This window comes from Apus apus, chromosome 2 (genome assembly GCF_020740795.1).
Source record: "Apus apus isolate bApuApu2 chromosome 2, bApuApu2.pri.cur, whole genome shotgun sequence".
In the NCBI taxonomy this organism is placed as follows: domain Eukaryota; kingdom Metazoa; phylum Chordata; class Aves; order Apodiformes; family Apodidae; genus Apus; species Apus apus.
Genome location: NC_067283.1, coordinates 98445569 through 98471574, shown reverse-complemented (window position 1 = coordinate 98471574; position 26006 = coordinate 98445569). Strand labels below are relative to the sequence as shown.

The 26006-nt window shown below is 37.4% G+C and overlaps 1 long non-coding RNA gene across 1 annotated transcript in view; it reads left to right on the top strand.

The window, feature by feature from the left end:
- The window catches only part of LOC127381788 (uncharacterized), a 69477-nt gene that overhangs the window by 27318 nt on the left and 16153 nt on the right, over positions 1-26006 (top strand). Inside the window, exon 2 of the long non-coding RNA XR_007888796.1 lies at positions 18326-18494. This is a non-coding gene — a long non-coding RNA (uncharacterized LOC127381788). The remainder of the gene's footprint in view (positions 1-18325; positions 18495-26006) is intronic.

Sequence of the window (26006 nt, the reverse complement as noted above, 5' to 3'; positions counted from 1 at the left end):
TTAACTAAAATTAAGTAAGATTATAAAGCTAGTGAAAAAAAATCACACAACAATATCACCCTCAAAGCAACAGATTCTAACCAGAAGGACTTAGCATAATGCTGCTCTCAATACAACAGGTTACAACCAATGGAACTTCGCAAAATTGTACTCTCAAAAAAACAGGTTACAACTGGAAAAACTTAGCAAAATTAGAAATTATGTTACCCATATGTGCTGAGAATAAGGTTAGCAACAGAGAGAGTGAGACAGAGAGAGAGAGATGAAAAATGAGGGGATAAGAAAGATACCACCATTCTTGATGATCTCAACATGACGTTGTGGTCCTTGGATGGCAGGTGTGCACACTGAGCATTTCAAGTCTGCCTCTTTAATGGCACCTAGCCCTGCCTCTCCTGGTGAGGTTCAGCCTACTTTGTGGAGATGCAGTGTTGGATTTGGGAATGTTCTGATAATTAGTCAGTGAGGCACGAGGGTCCAGGTGATCACTTGCCCCCTCCATCTTGTTGACCTAGCAATGATCTTTATTTTCATGCGTGTGGTCTGTCTTAAACAGGAAAGTGATCTTTCACCAGATGGCACTATGCCTCCACAGGGCTCCTCTTGTCAGCCACTGTTCTTTATCAAGTAAGGACAGTGTCCTATTTATCAGGGTGGCTGCCAAAGGAGGGCCTCTTTTTGTGAGAACAGGGTCCAGGTGGCTTATCGAGTGAAGATCCAGCCCAAGCACAATGTCCAGTTTGTCAGGGTGGCTGTTTTGAGACAATTTTTCATTTTGGGACTCTATAAGCCATTTCAGAAATTTGACTTGATAAGACTATGGAAAGACTATGATTCGACCTTCATTTCAAGTGTTTTTTTTTGTGCTCGCAAGAGCAATGGGTAGTAATGAGGAATACTATTGTATGTTTAGTGACAATTGGGTTGCTCAGTAGCCATAGTGTTATGTACAAGGGGTAAATCTTGTCTAGGCACCAGTAAACTTTCAGAACATTTACAGCATTATAGACTGTAATTCTTGCTCCCTGTGTGATCCTGGTTTTGTTTTCTGCAAGTACTTTAAGTGCTCCAAACTACTACTGGGTCAAAAATACCTAGTTTGTAACAGTAAATAACAAATACAACATTCTTATGTTGTGAAAAATAAGATAAAATACACATAGAATAAGACTGTCTATACTGCAGGGTATAAAACAGTCACATAGTCACCTCAAGGCAGCATAATCATCCTTTAGAAGGATGTGCATATTCCACCAAATCACTTAGGACTAGCTGCTGTGAAAAGAGAAGAAATGAAAATGGAAAGAAACCAGAATAAACAGGCTGGTGTTTTAAAATGGCCTGGCATTTTCTAAATCTCAAAACAGTAAAAAGATCTCTGAAAGTGAGAAAATTTTACTCTGTATTTTCTGCTCACCAGCCAACATGCACAGGAAGAGGCAGAGCATCTCAGCTGTTGCTATAAAGGGTTCTGTGGCTGCCATTTTTAATTTTGTGTAGAATTTAAATTTAAAAAAGTGTAAAATCTCCCTAGTGTCTGTTGTATTCATCTGATCAGCTTGCTCTGGTAGCAGCAGCATGAATACTACCAGTTGCTGTGAGTAGCACACCTGTGTGTTTAGCTCTCATCCTAGCTGAACCCCTCTCTCAAGCTATGTTTTGTCAGGGTGTGGCATTCTTACATGAAGATGTTTTGCAGTTTCAGTTTCTGCAAGGTGCAGAATATCCTGGTGAAATATCTTAATTTTTCTCTTTGTTTTATAATATGTGTATGCATATGCATATCTTTATTTATGGCTGTATCCATATATATATTAATATAATGATGTCTGCTTATATCTGTGTATATATATGTATAAGTATGTATGGACATTTAAATATATAATCATATATGTACATTGCAGACCCACATATATAGACTAATATTTTAAGCCTTTAGAGGTTTTGGGTTTTTTTTAGTCTTTTTTTTTTTTTAATTTTAATTCTAGTGTAGAGGTCTCGCTTGCTTTGGAAAATTCTTCCATAAGATTTCTCTGCTTTGAAAATAACAGCATGTTACTACATTGTAAAGCTTAGAGAAAATGAACTCTGAAATACAAAGTGAGGAGAGGTGGATAGAATTTTAATCTGTTCTGTGAGAGCACAATGATGTTTCAAATGAGAAAAATAATTTGGTTTTCCTGTGTCTATGCCTGCCTTTCAAACAATATGATTTTAATTATTCCTCTTTGCTTTGTATAAGCTTGGCCCTTGGTTAAAATATACAGTTCATCTACAGCACCTAATACGTACCTCAGTCCTTTGCTGGATCTGGAGCACTGTGTGATGATACTCAGGAGAACTTTCTTTGATCTCCAATCTTCTGCCCTAGAGCTTCCTACTCAGCCCTCCTGGAAGCTGGTTTCAAATTACTTCCTTATAGTGAAGGTATTTGTGATTATTCTTTAATTTTGAATATCTCTCTCCTGTCTTCAAATTAACCCTTTTATTTTGATCTCCCTTTTATAGTGTTTTAGAAAGTGTTTACCCCTTAAGAGTTTATAGTGTTTACCTTGCCATTTTGTTTGAGTGACACTGTGAAAGAAGACGTATCTACTAAGAGTTTATACTAAAAAAAATATCATATGGGCCTTGGGAATATCTTACGCAGATATTACAGCATGTATCTGTAGATGAGCTGTGTAACTATTTTGTTAGTATAAAAGGAAAGGCTTAGTTCAGTTAGATTTCATTTCCTGATCTTTAGCTCATATTTTTCAAGGAGAGGTCATGAATCTGAGAACAAATGTGATACATGAGGAAAAATGCCTGGTTTGCGTTTCAAGAACTTTCCAATTGTCTAGCTTCTACTGTGTAAGATACTGTGTATCTGTCCATGTTATGATGGCTTCCAGTAAGTCCCTGTCATGTAGTGGATGAGTTCATTTACAGTACAGTCCTGAACTGGTTATAAATTCCACATGAACATGCTGCAGTTGATACTGTAGTTGATGGTATTACAGTCCAACAAACTAGGCTGTCCATCTCCTTAGAGTGGTAGTTCCTGGTTCATACCTGTTTGTTTGCTTAATCCCCTGCTGTCGTCTGTCACTACCTTTGACTCTTCTGAGCCTGGTTCCCTGCTGCAGGCATGCCAGCCTTGCAGGAGGCTCATCCTCAACTACTGAGGCTTTCTCTCCTTGGCTTTAAGATTTTGCAGTGAACTCTTTATTTTGTGATCCAGTGGAAACCCATGGTGAGAGAGAAACTGAAAATGCTCTAAGGAGTGTGGTACAGATACTATGACAAGGGAACATGTGATAGGGGCCCAGGTGTGGCTGGAACCTGAAATGTGCAAGATATTTTTGGCCATGTCATATAGGGTGATTTTTCTCTTAATTTTAAGAAAAAAATTATCTACAATATTGATAAGTGGTTTCTAGTGATCTGATAGCCATTTTGAATTTTTGAGAGAGAAAAGTGTGGCCCATTTAAAAAATAAAGATAAACACATCCTGAAAACAAAACCCCAATTCCCAAACCCCCAAGCAGAAAAAAAAGAGGCGATAGGTGTGAGCAACCTAGGTATAAACAAGGAAAAAAGGCCACTCCACATTTTGTGTCATACTTTTCTGACAAGTAAGTTTTTGTGTTGTTCGCTGTTTCCAAATATTCTGGTAGTATCGTCTTGCAGTGTTTGAATTGCAAGGCCAAATGAAATGTAGGGGAAGTCCTGAAGAGGTTTTCTAGATCTTTCCTCTCCTTAAATAAACACATATGTACCACACATCATGGTGTGGACCCAGAGGTAGTCATTCTAGTCCTTGGTGGAAGTTCTCCCTCTCCACCTCCTGTGTTTCCAAGTACCATTACCTTCCTCAGCTTTCCATTAACACTTGCACAATTTCCTGGCTGTGAACAGTTTTCAGAGTGCAAAAGGATGGCTGTGACCTCTGCTCTTTCTGGATTTTTTGCAGTAGCATTGAGCACTTCAAAAATGTACATATAATTGTACATAGCAAACTAACATACCAGGCAATGGATTCATTGCTAGTGATGAAAAAAACACAGGGTATCAGCTGATATTTATCATAAGTATAGCTATTATGTCATATATGTATGTAATGTACTGCAACGTGCACCCAGTAAGTCTGTATAAACACATTGGAAGACTGGTTCTGAGACCCTGATAGTCCAAGTTGTTGCATATGTGCCCATTCCTAGTCACTGAACATATCTACAGTGTTCATTTCAAACACAGAACATTAGCAAAAAAAGAAGGGTCATGAATGATCCTCATACTAAAATTTTTCAACAGAATAATTTAACCTGTGAAAAATTGAAAAATAAAGTACAGCTTTTAAAGCTGCTGAAAAATTCCCTAAGCCCACAAAAAAAAAAAAAAAAAAAAATCCTTTTTTCTTCTCACTGCTAAGCAACTTACAGTAGTATCTGTTTTGTGACCACTGAAAGGTAAGTTGTTTTTTTTTAAGCAATGGGGGCATCTTAGCAACTTGATCTGAACTTGTCTCTTTTTAATGGTGTGGTGATTTTCAGCATATGAGCTGTGTAAAGTTATTCAAATGAATGCCTACTTTTCTATGGACTGGTAGAGAATTTACTTTAATTAAATAAAATATACCTCAATGAATACAAATCTATCTGTCTGTCTGCAGTGAGTAAACAATATAAGTATCTTTCTGTATTGGCGTAATAGTTTCTCCTCTTAAAAAGAGTACATCTTTGAAAATGGAAAATACCAAGAAAATAAGTAATATTTCTCATAAACATAAGCTCCTGGATCTTTTAGGATGCAATTAGATGATGCAGATCACTTGATCCCAGATATTTTTCTTGGAATAAGAATGTGAAAGAGCTAATTTTAATTAGTTTGTATTTGTAGAACTGCACACCCACAAAAAATCTCCAACTGTCACAGCAGCCAGTAATTGGCGGAGAGTTGCTTTGATAAAGGTGCGAAGAGATCCCTGCTGGTTCAAGACAGGTGGACATCAACTTGAATCCAATTTACATCTTTATATGCACAATAGAAAAGATTTGCATTACATTGCCTAGATGAAAGGGAGCTTTTAGTCTGAGCTCCTCATTTACTTTCCCCTCTTCCTTTTTTTTTTCTTCCCCAAGTATCCAAACTATCTGTAGCAAAGTTTTAATGAAGATACCTTGTTCAGCTGCTGTTTGAGGCAGCTATTTACTCAACCAAGACTCAAATCTGAACTCATGCTGGGCTGAAAAAGAAAAGCCATACTGATAATTGGACAGACCTGAAATTGGATGGTCTGCTTTACCCACAGCTTGAATCAAGCGAGTGTATCTTCAATGTCAAGTTATTTTTATTTTGTTGCCTGGTCGAAGTCCCTTGCAACTCTTGCTGGCACTTAACAAGAGAACTGCAGTGGAACGTGACTGCTCTGAAAGGTAAAAGAAAAGGCTACTGATGGGCAACTTTGGACTATTTAAATCTAGCTACATGTTTAAATGATTAATCCATATTTAAACTGTTAATTCAGATCCAAACTTTTACTGCATCTCAAAGTTTTCTGATTAAGAGTCCAATGATCAAGATCCAGGATAATGGAGATGCCTCCAAATGTCCAATCTGAACCTTATAAATGATGCTGAAAGTGGGCAGAGTAGTGAGGATACATTGCCTTCATGCTTCCCCAGCCCCCCTTAATACATTCTCTATGTGAAAATCAATATATGGCCTTGTATGAATGTGGTGTGTTGACCCTGGCTAGATGCCAGGTGCCCACCAGACCACTTTATCGCTCCTCCTCCTCTACGGTACAGAGGAGAAAAGATATAATTAAAGTATTGTGGGTCAGGATAAGGACAGGGAGAGATCACCCAGGCATTACCATCAGGGACAAAACAGACCAACTTGGGGAATTAATTTTATGTATTACCTACCAAAAATCAGAGTAAGGTAATAAGAAATAAACCCAAATCTTAAAACACCTTCCCCAACCCCTCCCTTCTTCTCTGGCTCAACTACTGATTTTTCTCTACCTTATTCTCTCCACAGCGGCACAAAGGAATGGGAAATGGGGGTTGCAGTCAGTTTATATTACAAATTGTCTCTGCTCCTCCTTTCTCCTTACACTCTTTCTGTGCTCCAGGATGGGGTCCATCCCACAGGGGACAGTCCACCATGAACTTCTCCACCCTGAGGCATTCCCATGGGCTGCAGTTCTTCAAACAGACTTCTCCACTGGGTGTCTTTCTCACAGGGTGCTGTCCTTCAGGAACAGAGTGCTCCAGTATTGGTGCCCCATGGAGTCACAAGTCCTGCCAGCAAACCTACTCCAGCATGGGTTTCTCTCTCCAAGGGTCTTCAAGTCCTGTCAGAAGCTTGCTCCAATGCAGGCTGTCCGTGGGGTCATTTGGGCATCCACCTGCTCTGGTGTGGGGCCCTCCTTGGACTGCAGGTGGATATCTGCTCCACTATGGACCTTGATGAGCTGCATGGAGACAGCCTGCCTCACCATGGTCTTCACCAGAGGCTACAGAAGAATCTCTGCTCTGGCACCTGGAGCACCTCCTCCCACTCCTTCTTCACTGATCTTGGTGTCTGCAGGGTTGTTTCTGTCACTTATTCTTACTATTTTCTTCTGTTGTCATTGCCACAGTATTTCCCCCCACCCCTTCTAAAATGTGTTATCACAGAGGTGCTAAGATAGTTGCTGCCAGTGGCAGGTCTGTCTTGGAGCTGGCTGATGCTGGCTCTATCAAATGTGAGAGAAGCTACCCTTGTGGTCTGCCCACTGCCAAAACCTTGCCATGCAAACCTAATATAACCATCTTGTAGTTGAAGGATGTGATTACACTTCCCACTTCAACTTTATTTGCATAATTTTTCAGGTCAACCTGAGTTGTGAAAAATTAAAGACTAGAAAAATTATGACTACTTTCCAAAATTATATTGTGCCGTTAAAGCTTTGTATTTCATTTCATACCGAGAATTTATTTGCGAGTGTTAGTCTAACAGGTTATGTCTTTCTATGTTGGATAGTCATGTGTGGCAATAAGAAAGTAAAATAACTGAAAGTATTTTCTCATGCCTTTGCTGTGGCTATGTCGTGTCTTTGCATAGTAATACACCAATGGGTGCAGCACATTCTGCTCTGGGATATAATCTCTTGGTTGTTTTGCAGTCTGAAGTGAAAATAATAATAATGATAAAAGGCTTACTGCTGTCACTTCTGATGTTATAAGGTTACAGGCTACAACCCTGAGAGATTTTACACAAAATTTGATTTTGATTGTCTCACAAAATGGGACCTGTTTCCTGACATTCAATAAAACTGCAGGTGATACTGCTCTTGTAATAGATATGAATGTACTATTACTGTTTACTATAGCAGTTTAACTGCAGGGCAAGCTTATAAGTGTGTTTTGTTAGAAAACATACACAATCTTTTTTTCTTTTTTTTTTTTTTTGCCACGGGACTATTTTGTTGTTTTCATTGGTTTAATATTGGTATATACTCATCTAAGCAGGTCTGAAATAAACAGAAAGTTCTCTGCTTCTGAAATTCAAAACCAACTAAAAATTGAAAATAAATATTGGTGGGCTAAAACAAAGGACTTTCAACACAGTATAAGCAGATAATCTCTAGATTCAAAATAATTTATCAATTTATCAAAGCAAATGTTACACGAGTATTATGTAAGTAACAGCAATGCAGAAGTCATCTTCTTGCAGAAGTCATCTTCTTTCAGTGCTTTCTCTTAAGTCACCTGAAAATTTTCTAGTTCTGTAGATCAGTATGTGGTGCTGACACTTTGAATCACAGAATCACTGAGGTTAGAAGGCATTTTTTTTTTAATGGTGTGGTCCAATGTTCATGTTCAGTGCAGGGTTAACTAGAGCTAATTGCTAAGGGCTGTGTCTGGTTGGTTTTTGAATGTCTCCCAAGAATGGGGTCTCCACAACATTTTAACCTGTGCCAAAGTTCCAAAGCCCTCATGGCAAAATAACTCTTTCTTATGCTTAAATAGAACTTCCTGTATTTCAATTTGTGTCCATTGACAATTGTCCTGTCACTGGGCACCACCAAGAAGAGTCTGATTGCCTCTTCTTCATTCCCTCACATAAGATATATGGATATCCACACATGGATTAGAATGCTGGAGTCTTCATCATCTTTGTGGCCCTATGTTGGACTTTCTTCAGGATTTCCATGTCTCTCTTGGACTGGGGACTAGAACTGGACCCAGCATTCAATAGAGAGGAAAGATTAAATCCTTTGACCTGCTGGCAAAGCTTTTCCTAATGGAGATGGCCTTGTTTGCCAAAAGGGTGCATTGTTGGGTCATGATTAGCTCACGGTCAGGAAGGACCCACTGCAACTTCCTCTACAAAGCTGCTTGGCGTGAGGTTATTTCTACCCAGGTGCAGGACTTGGTGGTTCCCTTTGTTGAACTTCATATGTTTCCTGTCATCCCATTTTGCCAGTCTGTTGAGGTCCCTCTGAACGGCACTATGATTCTCTGGTGCTCCAGCAACTCCTCCCAGTTTTGTATCATCTGTGTAGTTGCTGAGGTTACAGTCTGTCCCATCATCCAGGTGATTAGTGAAGAAGTAAAACAGTATTGTTTTATGCCCTCCTCCCAACAAGGTTGTGACGGTGCAACTGTATGCAGATCTCAAATTCATCACATTTATTCCCCATATTGTGTACATTTGTTTACAGGCATGTCAGAGAGGCACCCTAGCATGCTGATTTCCCAGAAAGAGATCTGTTTTCTTTCCTTATAATGATGCCTTCTGGTAATTTTCTTTCTTACATGCCAGTGCTGGAGGTGAGCCCACTTAAGACCTCTTTTGCTGATTTTATTAATTGCAAACATGTCACATTTCTGAAGGGAGACTTTATATCAGGGTTTTTTTCCTGCTGGTTGCAGGATGCAAGTTGCTTTGGACAAACCGATTCCTCCTTACTTATTCCATTTACAAATTACAGTACTACTGTCCTTGGTATCCTTACTGTCTTTACAGACAAAAAGGTTTACATACATAGTCTTTTCCATCTTTCAATTACTCTTCAGTCCTAAACTATGAATGTTTCTAGAAAATGTAATATCTGTGTAAATTACACTATACTCTATAAAATGTACTGTATAAAGTGCACGGTGTACTGCATAAAGCATCAAAGTACATCTTTCATTCTACAGGGTGTTGAACTACTGTGAATTTGATGATGAGCCTTTCAGGACTGCATGATTTTCAAGCATTAGAAAATCAGATGTGAGGTCCTGGAAAAATTTTCTGGTATCTAATTCTGTAGAACAGTAGGACTTTAATGCATTAACCCAACAGCAGCAAAATAATTCATTCCAGCCTTTTAGTTTAAGTGAGTTAAAATAAAGATGTAGTAAAGAGTCAGCATCTTTATGAAGCTCTGTATCAACATAAATCATCCCTAGTTTGAGGAAAGACCAGAGTGAATAAAAATCACCATAAATGTTCTTCTAGTGGTCTAGATATTTCCAGTATTATTTTTTTTTTTCCTAGCAATTTCAGTTAGTATTCCTATTTCTAGTTATTTTTTGTAATGTAATTTTGATCATTAACAGTTTTCCTGCACTTTTTAATTTTTTTTCTTTTTTTAGGTACCTCCCTATGCACATGATGTCTAAATGCAGGTTTATAAAATTAATTGGTTACTGGGAATCATTAGAGAGGAGAAATGGGGAGAAGAAATAAAGATGAATGACATAAAGTGGGGCAGAATCAGTTTTTTGAGTCTGACATCAAAAAGCTCAGTATAGCATGTAAATATCAGTAAATGTCATCTGGCTTTGGCTTATATTTGGAATTCTCATATGAGGAGCTCATCATCACAGATGTTTAACATCTCTGGTGGCTTGGTCTTTACCTGCAGCTTTCTGATGTTTTATCTCCTTTATCCTTTATTTTATCACTAGACATTTTGTTCACCATGTGCAATATTATTATATCTTATTCTGGGTGTAATGTGAGTATCTGAGATTTAAACTGCAATCACAGCACTCCTCTGCCTGTGAACTCCCCTGGTTTGTATTCACTTGTAGCGCATTTTGTCTTCTGTTAACTACGGAGGACAGGGAGCTTTATAATCCTTCCACCTGTGATGTCTCATTTCTTTATCAAACTCAGTAACTTCTTGTGGTGTTGATCTGGCAGTCACCTCTTGAAAATTCTCTTTATTCTTTTTATTTTGCTAAGTACTTGCCATGTTTTTACAGAACAGGCCCTCTGGCTGTTGCCAGCTAAACTTGTGAGACTGATCCACTCTTTCTTTCTTTCTTTCTTTCTTTCTTTCTTTCTTTCTTTCTTTCTTTCTTTCTTTCTTTCTTTCTTTCTTTCTTTCTTTCTTTCTTTCTTTCTTTCTTTCTTTCTTTCTTTCTTTCTTTCTTTCTTTCTTTCTTTCTTTCTTTCTTTCTTTCTTTCTTTCTTTCTTTCCTTTCTTTCTTTCTTTCTTTCTTTCTTTCTTTCTTTCTTTCTTTCTTTCTTTCTTTCTTTCTTTCTTTCTTTCTTTCTTTCTTTCTTTCTTTCTTTCTTTCTTTCTTTCTTTCTTTCTTTCTTTCTTTCTTTCTTTCTTTCTTTCTTTCTTTCTTTCTTTCTTTCTTTCTTTCTTTCTTTCTTTCTTTCTTTCTTTCTTTCTTTCTTTCTTTCTTTCTTTCTTTCTTTCTTTCTTTCTTTCTTTCTTTCTTTCTGTCTTTCTTTCGCTCTCTCTCTCTCTCTCTCTCTCTCTCTCTCTCTCTCTCTCTCTCTCTTCAGTATCTTTGATGTTACCAGTGTGTTTGCATTAAAAGCTGTCAATGATTTATTTAAATAAAATGCAATTATCCTTTTTAGTTCCTTGTGAAAGATTAATGGATATTTCCAATTTAATTCTGAATATAATCTCACTGAAGGAAACGCACCTGTCACTAATGGAATTGTGGCATTAATTGTGTCAGCAGAAGCAATGAGTGTTAACAAATATCTAATGCTGTGCAGACATAACTTCACTATCTTATGAAGAACTATTTGGGTCCAAGGAGAAAAGCAGCTCTTTTCAAGGAGGTATGCCAGAATAAGGCTAAAATATTGTGTTTCTCACACAGTTCAGTATCTCTGCAAGGTTCTTGTGCTGTGTTGCCTGGGAAAATACATTACACTTCCAGAAAGTGGCCTCTTCTACTTTCTAGGTTGTTCAATGGTTCAGTCTCCCAAACCATTACATCATCATGGTCTCAGCTGTGTACTTTTAAAGCAAACTTCATCTTCTCAAGCAAATCCTTGATTTCTCCATGCTGCTAACAGCAGGAGGTTGTGTTTCCACTACAATCAGTTTTTCTTTATCTAAAATATAGGACCAGTTTCTTAGTATTACTGAAATTTTCTTACTGGTGCAATCAAAGAGAAAGGAAAGGATTAACAACACTCTGTTGTGTTAAATTTGGGCTCGTGTGGACCTGAATAACATTATGAAGTTACTTCTTCCAGCCAACTGCCTTTCCAGGTTGTTTGTGTTATCAATAAATTGAAGTAGTCTGGTTGGCTTAGTGCCAAAAAAAGGCTGGTTATAAGCAGCAGCGAGATGGCACCAGTTTGATTTGGGACACTAATAGCTGAGAGTTGAGATGGTTCAGTGGCTGTCACCTATACCAGCTGAGACCCATTTAAACACAGCAGGGGTAAGCTGAAAAACCCGTCTGGTCTGAAGTATCAAATATATGTGTGATGTCAATCTGTTATGTTTTCAGTGATATATATGACAACCCACTCCCACCTTCACACCGCTGCTGTTGTTTAGTTTTTGCAAAAAGTCTTGCCACGGACCTCAGCATTTTTTGATTAGCTCCTCTCCTCCAAACCAACACATAACTTTAAAAAGTATCTAATCTTATTTCAAGATCACAATAAAGTCTCAACATGGAAAAGAATGTTTAATGATTGTCACTCAGGAAATACCCTAATGATGGGCCCAGGAATGACTTCCAGCATCACAAGAAGAAAGAGGTGTGGGGAAAAAAAGACCTTAATTAAACATTTACAGGGAACCTGACCCACAAGACCTATTTTAATAGTTTAATAGTTTTAATTGACTGGTCTCTGAACTTTTAAAATGATCAATTAGAAAATCAAAACCCCACAACACAGTAAAAAGTATCAAAGAAGAGAAAATACTGACTTTCATTTCATACCTGGGTAAGAGAAAACCCTTTTTCTTTGGAGTTGCAGAATCATGAAATGGTTTGGATTGGAAAGGAACTTTAAAGATCACCTAGTCCAATGCCCCCTGCAGTGAGCAGAGATATCTTCAACTAGATCAGGTTGCTCAGAACCCCATCAAGCCTGACCTTGAATGTTCCAGGGATGGGACTTCTGTCACCTCTCTGGGCAATGTGTTCCTGTGTTTCAGCACCCTCATTTTAAAAAATGTTCTTTTACGTAGTCTAAATCCACCCTCTTTTAGTTTAAAACCGTTATCTCTTGTCCTGTCACAACATTAGTCACTGTCTTTCTTCAAGTATTTCAAAGCCTCATTAAGGTCTTCACGGAGCCTTCTCTTCTCCAGGCAGAAAAATCCCAGCTCTCTCAGCCTTTTCTCATAGGAGAGATGTGTTATTCCTCTTGTAATTTTTGTGGCCCTCCTCTGGACCCAGTTCTACAGGTCCATGTCTTTCTTGTGCTGAGGACTCCAGAGCTGGATGTGGTACTGCAAGGTGGGAGTCTCACCAGAGCAGAGGGACAGAATCAGATTTGTTGTAATCTTTATCAGATTTTTAATGGAGTTGGTATTATACAGATATTATGTATCTGTAATAAATTTTTTGTATAGACTCATATAAAAGTAGAATGATTTGGGTTTGAAAGGAATCTTTAAAGGTCATTCAGGCCAACACATCTCCAATAAGCAGGGATATCTGCAAACAGAACAGTTTGTTTAGAGCCCCATCCAACCTGACCTTGAATATACTCTCATCTATCTCATTGCATAATTAAAAAAACTGAAGGTACTGATCAACATCAATCCTGTATTCTTTTACTAAATTATCTTGTCTGCCTTACCAGTTTCTCTCTTATTATTTTTGCTACTTCCTGTTTTCTGATTGCATTTACATCAATACCTCTGCTGGAATTTGAAAATTTTAATTGTTTTTAGGTTTGCTCCTTTCTTCCATTACAATAATGAGCACTTTTTATGGAGCTGACCCCAGATGGATAATGCTTAATAGCAGTTTAGTGAAATGACCCTGTTGAAAACATTCCATAAAACATTAAACATTTTAAAAATGTTTTATCTAAACAGTGTTGTGAACATCAACAGTGATTTGAGTGATGATACATGTCTAACCAAGCTCCTGAGGATACATATTGAATATAGAGATAAAAAGTTTCAGGGTTTAAGAGAAACAAATTTGGCCCATGTTTTTAAGATGTCAGGATATATATCTGCCCTTCAGATAAAAATTAGCAACATAAACCTTCCTGTGTGTTTGTAGTGGCAGTGTAAAAATCTTTGCTAACCAAGTGGTAAAGTACATGCATAGCTTAGTACTTGCTAATCAGTAGTCTGGATCCAATGCATTAGTAAACTTTTTAAAGTAAACTCTAAATAGTAAACTCTTTTCAGGGTCAGTAAGATTTCTAAATGGCATAAAATCTCAGTGAGGAAATATTCACAGAAAATGAATTTTCTAAACCCTAGATAGCTTTATTGGACTTTTTCTCCCTCCTTAGCTAAACTTTGTTTTGTAACTATTGCAAAATTGCATGCTTTCAAATTGTGCAGCCACGTTCTGTTAGCCACAGCACAGATATCCCACAGAGATGCTGTGGGAAAGCAACTGCATTTTGAGTGCTGCTGTGAGCCTTTACATTCATGGCAGGGTTCCTACAGCTTGCCCAGGAATGACTGCTTTGAACCCAGAGAGATTATCACCCTCTGAGGCTTTGTCTCAAGTAGGCAAAATACGTCACTAGAGATTTAAAAATAACTTATAATAATTAATGTTTATAATTTACATGAGAGAAAACTTCTATATGGCTTAATAAGACCAATCAAAATTGCAATACAATGATGTATCAATGTTATATTCTTACAAAGCAGGCAATCAGTATCCTTGTAGCCGATTTCAGACTGTATTTTAAGATACCTACAAAGTCAGTATCTGAAAGCATAAAACCACCTGTAATACAGTATTACGAATTATGTAAATATAATCCTAACTGCCAGAAAGAAATAGAACAATAGAATCATAGAACCATTCAGGTTGGAAAAGACCCTTGGGGTCACCAAGTCCAACCATCATCCCTACTCTACAAAGTTCTCCCCTAAACCATATCCACCAACACCACATCCAGATGACCCTTAAACACACCCAGGGATGGTAACTCAACCACATTCCTGGGCAGCCTATTCCAGTGTCTAACCACTCTTTCTGTGAAAATTTTTTTCCTAATGTCCAGTCTAAAGGTACTGTGTTGTAGCTTGAAGCCATTCCCTCTTGCTCTATCACTAATTACCTGTGAGATGAGACCAGCACAAACCTCTCTAGAATGACCTTTCAGGTAGCTGTAGAGACTGATGAGGTCTCCCCTCAGCCTCCTCTTCCTCAAACAACACATTCCCAGCTCCTTCAAGTGTTCTTCATAAATTTTTTTCTCTAGGCCCTTCACCAGCTTGGTTGCCCTCCTCTGTACTCGCTCCAGCACCTCGATATCTCTCTTGAATTGAGGTGCCCAAAACTGGACACAATACTCCAGGTGTGGCCTCACCAGCGCTGAGGACAGGGGGACAATCACCTCGCTACTTCTGCTGGTCACACTATTTCTAATACCAGGCAGGATGCCATTGGCTTTCTTGGCCACCTGGGCACACTGCTGGCTCCTATTCAGCCACTTGTCAATTAGAACCCTCAGGTCCTTTTCTGCCAGACACTTTCTGGCCACACTTCCCCAAGCCTGGAGTGTTGCCTGGGGTTGTTGTGGCCCAAGTGCAGGACCCAGCACTTGGCCTTGTTGAAGCCCACACCATTAACATTAGCCGAACAATCTAATCTAACCAAGTGTCTCTGCAGAGCCTCCCTATCCTCATGCAGATCAACACTCCCACCTAGCTTGGTGTCATCTGCAAACTTACTGATGATACACTCTGTGTCCTTATCAAGACCATCAGTAAAGATGTTAAACAGAAACGGTCCCAACACTGAGCCCTGAGGAACCACTTGTGATCGGAATGTCAGTAGGTTATGTAGAATATTGAACCAGTGCGAATATTTTTAAAATGAAAAGAAAAAAGTTTTCTTAAATGAGACTCTGTATACCTTAGAAGACAACTTAGGTATAACACTCCTTTTGCTTCTGCTCAGATATGGTGGTAAGCATTACAGCTACAGTTGCACTCCTATTGTCAACATACAGTATTTCATATAAGAAGTTTGGAAAGTCATGTGAAAATCATGGACTTCTTAAATTAATTGAATTATTTATGGCAAAATAATTGAAGAACAGACACTTAGCATATATTAGACTAGAGTAAGGAGATTAAAGGAAACACTGTAATTGAATAAAATAGATGTAACTATGCATTTTGTGTGCGGTAAAAAAGATTAGATCTATCTCATACATCAGGAACATAACAGTTTCTGTATTTTAGAACAGGCACTGCAAACTTCATTGGATAGGTTTATCCAAAATGTGAATCAGTTATTACAAGTAAAAGTTGTTAGTGGAAAATCTCTGGCTCATTAGATTGTTAACTTTGAAGTGAACAGTTTGGTGATGCAGAGATTTCACATATTCTTCAGTGATCCACATATTCTGGGCTATAAAGGAATTTAATTTTGCCTGTATTAATGCATGTGATCGAAGAAATATGGAAACTGGCATTTGGCCTTCGATGTTTTGCTTATAAATCCAAGGAAAAAGCCCTCAGTTAACACAGTTTGAAAATTAAGAAAAATAATTACAAATTATTTGGAAAAGAATTACTGTTTTTTAGAAGGAAAAATAGATATAACATTGAGAAGCATCTATTTTTCCTTCATCTGAAAAAGATACAAATATTAATATTTCATTTCATAATACAGCCAGAAATATAGAATGTTGTAATAAAACTACTGTGCACTTTGGAATTAAGTTTTGTTAGTGCTTAACTGGTGCTGCCAACCTCAGACCACATACAATTTGGATCACATGGAAGCAAAAAGCAATGTCCCTTCCATCTGTTCTGCAGGACAGCTTGCAGGTTGTTGGATTTCAGATGTTCTATCTTTTCTCATGGTGTTGCCTCTCTTTTACAACAGGAGTCTGAGCGCTCAGAAAATTATCGAGCATCATAGGTCCTTCATGTCGTCTAATGAAGGCAACCTATTTTTCAGCACTTCAGACTGCATTTACTTCTTCTCTCAATTCATTGTTAATGCTTCTTACTGTACAGTTATAATGATTTCAGTCATCTTGAGAGGTTTAAAACTTAGTGCTAAGTGTGAGTATTTTTATTTGCCTCATCAGAGTTTTTCCTCACATACGCCTAAGAAGAAAAGGAATCCATAAAGAGTCTCTGGTATTCTTTCAGTGAAGTAAGAATAACATAATATAAAATGAATAATCAAAATTAGCAGGAAATAAAATGAGTGAGCCATGAAGAGGAACCTATGATTAAAAATTGATTATGAATTAACATTTGGAAGATTGAGCTTATTATTATGAACACTGTTTCAAATATCAAAGTCAAATAAACAACAAGAACCTCAGTGAATATTTGACTTACACATCAGGAGTCAAAATAACAAAGAATTCAGAATTAGTATCATAGTGAGTGTTGAGTGAATGGCTAAAAATAACTAGTGAAATTATGTTCAATGAACACTAAAATTTGCTCCCTATCATCAGTTGGTTGAAACTGACTCACTAGTGGTGTTGTAGTCATTGCTTTTCTTGCTATTAAAATGCAGTCGATACAGCAGCATCACATTCTGAAATTTCTGATAAAATGTATTATGAAAAAGCCATTAGTTGTAATGCTTAAAATTACTTTAAAAACCACTGTCTATGTGCCATTATATGCTGCTCTGAGTTTGACAGGCAGTGACCCACCTTTACATGCATCTCTTATTCATGTCTTTGTAACCCTGTTCTGTACAACTGTGCTTACTTGTGATTTTCTGCTTCCTAAAGGATATTCAAATGAATGTCTGAATCATTAGTGTGAAAGTCTGAATCAGCAGCAAATGAGATATAATTTAAGTAACAGTGGTGGTATTGAACACTATGCATTGAAAGAAGTCACAGTCGTAAGCAACACTTGAGTATCACACCTGAAATAAATAAGCAAGCTGTGAAGGAAAAAAATATTTTGTATTATTTTCTCCTCAGGTAGCTTCTGAAGATGCTGAAAGGAGCTACTTTTTCAAACAGGAAGGAATAATGTTTCTTTCCTGAAAAAAGGGAGTATGTAGGGAAAGCACGTGATCACTACATTGACTTGAAAGTGATTTGGACATAAAATGACATTTTAATGAATCTAACTACTGGATCCAGTGTCTAAGCCAAGACACTTCTCTTAATTGGAATGATGGAAACATTTTTTACCCATTAGAATGAAAAAAGGTGTAGCAAAACAGTTGTCAGAACTAAGAAGTCTTTCTTCTTATGAATGTGTACATGGACTGTGACCCAGTCAATAGAGTAATATGCTGTGATGTACCTGAGGTACTAAAGTACTTACTATTGCTCTATCAGCAATAGTATTTCTGCAGCTTCTGACTGATGGATCTTTGAAATGTAACAGCACGTACTCACATACATCTTTGTTACAGAGAACAAATATCTTGTCAAATGATCTAGTCTATTTAATTTTATCTTTTCTCCCACACATTTTTAGTAATTTCTAAAGATATAGTACAGTAGCCATCTGACTCTCATATGTGGAAACCCACTGGATGGAATTATACTTATTAGTACCTTGGAAATCATGTTGACTTCAGAATTTGACCAATAATGTCCCAAGAAAACGTAATTTTCACAGCTGAGGAAAAAGGAAGCAGAAAACAAATAGTATTATTTGCTGTATTTTTGTTTGATAAGTCACATATCTCTGGGAATTTATCCAGTACAACTGTACTGATACCAAGTACCAACTGCAATTGATCAAAATTATAAGTCCTTTACAGAATGAGATTGCTCAGACATTTTTCTTTTATAGGAAAAAGAGCATTTTATAAGCAAATTATCAAGTGCCTTAAGATGAGTAATTTTGAATTGACCATAATTATTTTTCTCTCTCATACTGTAATTCTCTTTAATCTTTTGTTGTGTTATTTTATTTTTATTTTTTTCTAGTTAAGGGAGAAAAGAAAAAGAAAAGTAATCCCTTTGAACAAAGCTTTCTGAAGTAGCATTCCAAGTATGAAGAGATGGAGAAGAAAACACTTGAGCCTTGACTGTATGATACTGGTTTCACCAAACTGCATGCAGAAGTGATCCTGCTGGGATCATCACTGGGATTCAGGTATGTAACTGTAACTAACAAGACATAATCTGTAAATTTATTTTACATTGTCTCTTCTGTTTGTACAAGCTAGAGATGTTTGAAGTTGCTGTGCTATTATAACACTCAAGGCTAAGTGACAACTTATTGATGGGAAGCTGCCCAAGCCTGAATACTTATGTATCACCTGTCACTTCCCCTCCACACACAGTGCAGCCTCAGGCTGCACATTTTTTGTTACTTTAAACTCTTTTCGGTTTAGACAATTCATCATTTTGGCTAAATTTCCATTGGCTTTTGGAAACAACAAGAAAAAAATGAAGTGGCAGGTGATGCATTGTGCTTCAGACTGCTTAGTGGCACGGCAGAGGTCACCATGCTCAACATTATTAGAATGATAATTCTGTCTTATTTTTAGGGTACCTTGGTCTGGCCTGTTCACACAGGTTTAGAGAGTCTTGATTTTACTAATGATAGAAATATCTGTTTTTATTAACAATCTCACAAAGAGCATACAGTTGTGTACTTCAGCCCAGAGAAATGACAGTCACACTAAGTGACATGTCTATTCTGTACAGTCTTCTGATATACAGTTTCTCCATTTTTATATATCTTGACTGTTTTCTGTGATGGGTAAAATACAAAATATGGTCTATTTGCTTGGAAAGGACAGTATTTAGAACAAGATCAGGATTCTAGCTCATGAACTAGACCTCTAAAATCCACTGTATGCCTATGCAGCTGTGCTGATACACATGATTTTCAGATCTGATTATTAATTTTTTTATTATATTTTCTCTTCAAATATGCTGAATTATTCAAAGATTTTTTTTCACCTTTGAAATATTGCCAGGTTATTAAACATTTCTTCCAAAAGACTTTCCAGATCTGAGACCCAATTTCTGTTCAGGCTTGAGAGGTCATGTGTGCCAAGTAGCCAGTTGTACAGGAGTTGAACCAGTATGGGGAATAAAATATGGTTTAGTCAGAGCAAGATTTTGGATCAAATATTATATTGCATACTAATGTCCTGAAAGATGCATAGCAATGTATGACATATTCCTCTTTCTTTTTATATTTTCCCCCTAAAAATAATTGCCTGTCAGATTCTGAACTTGTTTGGCATTACAATGACAAAATTTTGAAAGAGTTCTTCTACTCTGTTTTGCTATAACATAAAGCAGAAATAAACAAAAATCATCATCTTATCACCATAAGTTTAAACACAAATTTGGCCCACACTGGGGCATGTAAGAACCCATTCACTTCAGCTGGCTCAGATGCACAAGTTGTGTTTTCATGAGGGATTTGTGGCAAGAAGCAGGGACTGCAACTCCATAAATTGTCTTATGAAGAATCTTATGAAATCTTCCACACAGTCTCAGAGCTCCATCACATATGTTTTCAGTGTGAAACCTGCAATTAATATAAGCAACTCCTTTTCTGGCAGTCTGTCACCGTTTGACTCAGTTTGACAACAATGCTCACGATCCCCTCCCCCTCCCACCCAGGTAGGGAAGGAGAGACAGAATTAGGAGACAGATGCTCTGGATTGAAAACTAAACTACACAGCTTTAATTAAACACCAGTGATAAAAGAAAATATATACAATTATATACAAATAAGTTCAGGTAGTGTGCAAACTTCTATTGCCTCCCCTGACCCCCAGCAGCTCCCACACCACTCTCCTTAGCGGGGAACAGTCCTGAAAAATCCCGGAGCTGCTGCTGGAGAAAGCACAGAGGGATGAGGGTCAGGAGAGCTTGAGGATGGGGGTCAACAGTGATGGATGGACGGAGTCCTCCCCAGATGCCAGCCATAGATGGAAGAGAAGGGAAGAAGAAACAGGAAGGAAGTTGTCTTCTGTGATCTCTGCGCTTCCTCTGAGCTTACATAGATGAAATGGAATATCTCTGGCCAATTTTGCTGTCTAACTCAGCCTTCTATGGGGCGGGGGGGTGAGGGGTGGGTCATAGATCTCCCTGTAGTGTCTGAGCCAGCAGAGTAAATGTGTGACCTTGAAGATCCAGCAGTTAGAAAAACATTCCACCATTTGTTATCGTTCTTAGCTGGAACACTCTGCTAGCAGTTAAAAGAAAGCTTACTGAAGGAAAAAAAAAAAAAAATCAGTAAAAAGAAAGTTGGTGTCATCCTGGCTCAAACCAGGACACAGTCCATTTACTAACAAAGAGAAGAAGACAGTTTTTGTCAGGAAGTATCACCAGGTAATTCCAGTAAACTTATCATCAGTATTACCTTCCTCAGACAGAACTTATCTATAAGGCCCATGCTTGATCATCTTCATCAGCACGACCCATTGGGGTGTAGAAATGTCATTTTTCAGTGGTCTCCTTTGTTTGCTAGAACACATATCACTGGTGTGAAGACCAGTTTTGAAAATGTCAATGAAAAGACATGCGTTTGTATATGGTCATTGTGAACATGTATGTAAAATACAGCATGCACTGACAATATTTCTAGTGGTTATGGGAACGTGGAGTTGCCTTTCCTAGTTTTTTGAAAGTTTTTCCCACTTTTAACCACCGTGTTGTGAACTGTGGGTTTGGCATCTGATCTAAGTTGAATATTGTTAAAGTTTAGTATGTTTGTCACATTGTACAATGTATTACTTTTTTTTTGGTCATTTGATGAATAAACTCACCCTACTGTGCTACAGAAGTCTCCAGAGATAACTGCAAGAGGAACTTCCTCTTTAAGTGTCTTCCTAGAGAAAGCAGTAGTAAAAGAGAAAATCACACAACAAAGATTGCAAGTACTTACTCATAGTAACCATAAGAGGGCTGGACTTGTATTTACAGTCAGCTTAAATATGAAAATTTTAAGATGACTGGAAAAGATGCATGAATAAGCAAGAATGGTGCAATGTGTACCGTAATTATGAGTCATATTTGAAGAGCTAGACATCTCATCATTAAATTTAAATAAACCTAAAAAGATGTTCTAGAAAGTGAAGTATGCAGAGGGATTTCAGGAAGCTTCTTCAGTTATGGGAATTATGGTATACTGGATTTCACAAGTTTGATTATTCATTTAATGTGTTACATATATCTTTAAAAATATACGCGATACTAAAGAATAATGTTGTAAAATATTTGCAGAATCTGACATGTATATTTTGAAAGGATAAACATATTATCCAGATAGACTATTTAGATGTGTTTTCTATTTTGTCTAAGCAATTATAACTGTGACATTTCCTCTTTGTGCTATAATGACAGTGTAAATACTGTTTCATAAATTTGTCCTTATTAAAAGCCTTCATATATAGTCATACTCTAAATTATTGAATAGTTGATACAACACAACACTGTGTAGAATTTGTGTTTTTTGAGGATTCTGCACTGATTTTTCTGTGTAATAAATGTGACCACCAAAGTGAGGAACAATGGAGAAATTTACTTTTTCTAACAGCCATTTTATCTGTTCTATAAAACTTAAGTATTGGAAGCAACTGTGAATTGTGTCTGATTTTGATGTTACTGGTATTTCATTCCACACAGCCTCTAGTAAGATTGTGGTTAGCCTACCTTATCCTTTGCATGAATTAACTGTCTTCAGACCAATGCTGGTTGAGAAGGGCTGGTGACCTCTGCAGGTGTAGCAATGGGCAAAACTTATGGGTTTCTCCTCACTGACATAACAAAACTGGCTGTCTTAGTGGGGACAAACAAGTACCTGAATTCTACTAGTGTTTGTGGATCCCACCATTGCAGTAGGGTGACAAATATGGCCTATGGCTTTTTTTTTTTTTTTTGAAAAGGAGGGCTTTTCAAAAGAGGCCACGCATGACACTGGATGTCCTAGATGGCTTTATTACATTTCTCTCTCCTAAAATGAGTGCCTGTTTTATATTTCTGTCTTGCTCTGCACTAATATTTAAGGGCAAAGCATGTGTAGTAAAAGTAGAGATAGCAGGAGAAACAGTGTGAACCAGCAAAACACAGAAAGAGGACTCAGGGAAGATTTTTCAGGCAGCCTCTTCAGGTAGGATTTTTTTTTTTTTAATCTGTGCACTCAGCGGAGAATGAATTAGTCTGGGCTTTCTTTTTCTTCCCATGGCAGAGAGATCTGACTCCCTTTGAAAATCTGAGTATATTTTCCATTTATTTGCTGTTTTGCTCACATCAGCATTGAGGCAGACAGCAACAGTGTGGTTTGGATCTGAATTCACTTCACAGTTCATCACTGATGTCACTGAAGAATGCAAATCTAAATACACATGGACCAGAAATAAGCTCCTCTCACCAGAATAGAGGGAATGGCATGGTTAGTGTGAGATTCTTGATAACTGGAGTGGTCTTGTCTTTTTTATTTGATCTTGTTGAAAGAAGTCCCTAGTTGACACTGATTTCAAGAGTATGTGGTGTGTCCTGAGTACACCTTCTCCTTCCTGGTCAGGGAGTATGCAGCTGCCCTGTAAGAAGAGTCTAATCAGAATTTGATTGAAGTGGATATACCAGTTTGAAATAAATGGCTTTTTGGGTGTATTTATACATTTTTAAGTTGTGGAGCTAGTTCATCAATTTGAATAGTTGTCCCAAGCTGTTACTGAATGTGTTTTCTCTGTTGAATAAAGTAGGGCCAAAGAAGAGCTCGCTGAGGAATTGCAAAAGCCAAACAATGCCCTGACCAGCTGTGTGGCTGCAGCCACCAGGGACCTTGCCCTTGCCTCACCTATCCCTCCCTGAAAGTAGCCTTGCCTTGCAGATTCAAATCAATGCATGAAGATTTTTTCTGCTAAGTTTCCCTGAGAAGAGCATATGTCATGTATTATTTCTTAGCAAAAACCTTTTTCTTACAACAAACATGAAAATTGAGAATGTTTCTGTCACTTAGATGTGGCTGTTAATAAAATATACAAAGAAGAAAGATTATTAGGACATAACAAAGCAACATTTTGGCAGGTAACTGTAGATTATTTTAGACAATAGATAAATAAATATTGTAGACAGACCCGATATTAATAAGTATTAGGCTTTATGTTTCCAGTGTTTCCTTCTAGTACTAATGCTGCTTTAAGGATGGGAAAAACAGGTTGGACTCGATGATCTTAAAGGTCTTTTCCAACCTAAGTGATTCTAGGGTTCTATGATTATAGGTGCTGATGTTACGAGAGGTGTTTTGCTGGTACTGTTTTCCGGTACACAGTTTGTGTTTATCTGCTTTTTTTCCCACATGCTTAGGAATGGAATGATGTGATGTCTAAAAGCAGAATTACTGACTCTTGTAAATCAACATTGCCAGCATCACTCTTTCTTCTCTTTCCCCCTCTCTCTTTTGCTAAATATCAACAATGTCAAGTATGAAAAAGCAGCACACTATCTCTACCATTTCACGGAGCTGATCACTAGAGGGCACTGCACACTGACAGTAACTTCACTTGCCAATTTTCAAAGCTATGTCAGCATACATCTGGTTTGAAAATCTGCTCTGATTCCAGACTGGACACTATTAGCTCTATTTACTCTATCTGTAGCAAGTTATATTGGATTAGAATAGGAGAAAGAATAAACAAAAAACGACCAATGAGTAATAAGAAAAATACACTATAATAATGACTACAGATATTAACAAAATCAAAAGTGATTTAGTAAAATGCTCTAGTGCAAATATATCTTTAAAGGATATACTTTTTATTCATAGGATAGCCTAATACACACCTTAGCCTTGCTACTGTATACTTCTGGAATGCTGATACACATCTAAAAGGTATTTGCTTCTTGCTTGTTCCACTGCTTTCTGCAATCCAATCCAAATCCCAATGGAGGTGTAATGGAGGACATATCCTCCATCACTAGCAGGACACTATAATGATGAATTCACAACCTGTTAATTAAAAAAAAAAAAAAAAAAGAAAAAGTCTTTCAGGTGCATGAAATCTTAAATGCAGTTTCAATGAAGGTGTCTAGAACTTGGAATCACTGAAAAGTAGGCAATTTTAATACTTGCATTTTTTTTTCTACTGCTGTTCATTCTAAGTGCAACTTTACTTCGTACTTGAAAGTCATAAAATGTCATTCCTAGTATCAGTCTGCTTATTATTAGTAGCCAGGAAAAAAATCCTGAATGCTGAAAACTGTTTAACAATATTTTAAAAAGATTGCATTATTCTAATTCCTGGAGTTGCTCTTTGACCTACTAGACTATTTTTTCTGCTGTGACTTAAAGAACAGTGAGTTTATATTTTTCTTTTCTTTTTTTCTCTTTCTTTTCACACACACAAACAAGGATATTTAGGTCTATAAGTAAAGGTTCTATAAAACATAGCAGGTTTGTTGTGTTGGTTTGGATGTTTCATGAAAACCAGCCCATCTTGACAAATTTAATAGAATCGCAGTTTCATAGAAGTGGCTGGGGTGGGAAGGAACCTCCTGCTCAAGCAGGGCCACCAAGACCTGGCTGTCAGTGGTGGCTTTTGAGTATCTCTGAGGTGAATGGCTCCACAACTTCTGGGGGCAAGCTGTGCTAGAGCTCATTTGTGCTCACAATGAAAAAGTGGTTCCTGATGTTCACAACAAACCTCCTGTGTTTCAGTCCTGTCACTGAGCACCACTGAGAAAAGCCTGGCTCCATTCTCTTCACACTATCTATTTTGATATTTGTGCACCTTGATCAAATGCCCCCAAGCTTTCTGTTTTTCAAGCTGAACAGTCCCAGCTGTCTCAGCCTTTCCTCATAGGTGAGGTGATATGTTACAGATGCTTCTAGAAATACTGCAATGTCAATGTCTCTGCAGCTATTGATTTTTGACTCAGGGGATGGTGGCAAAGATTCTAGAAAGAGCAATTGCAAACAATAAGTAAAATCTGAATTTTTCTAAAATTTATTAAAAAATATTTTTAAAATCTTGGTTGCATAGAATCTGGCTGAACTGGGAGAAAATCTGTTTATTATTTTATTCTTGATCCCCTGCTAGACCAAAGATAAATGTTATATGTGGTATTGACATTTCAATTTATATTAGACTATGAAGTAGTTCAGAGAAAAAGTAGAAGAAAACACAGTGAGTGAACTCAGTCAGAATGCACTCTTCAATCAAATCCTTTGTGTGCATATTTTGAAAATGTCTACCAGCCTGTACATTTTTAGTATACAGTGTATAGTCTAAACAACAGCTCATTTGCAACAATAAACTGCCTCTGACTACTTTCCAGATTTGACATGCAAAACTGGCATGAAAATTATGAAAATTATAGCTGCCAACACATTAAATCTATCACAGATAAATCAGCAAACAGTATCACGTGATTATTAAAGGTTGCAGCTTACTGTCAGTAAAAGTGTAACTACAATTGTAATTTTAACTGCACAGCATATTTCTGGGACCTACTGTGTATGTGACGTGTTTTGAAGGTAATGCATGACTGGTTTAAGCCTCGTTGTTATATTGCTGTTATTGTGTTATCTGGACACAGGTAAAATTTTATAATTAGAACCTGTAAAAATAATCTGGTTAGATGATAGGCCCGAATTTTGTAGAGTATTGGAGTACTTATACAGCTTTAAATGAAT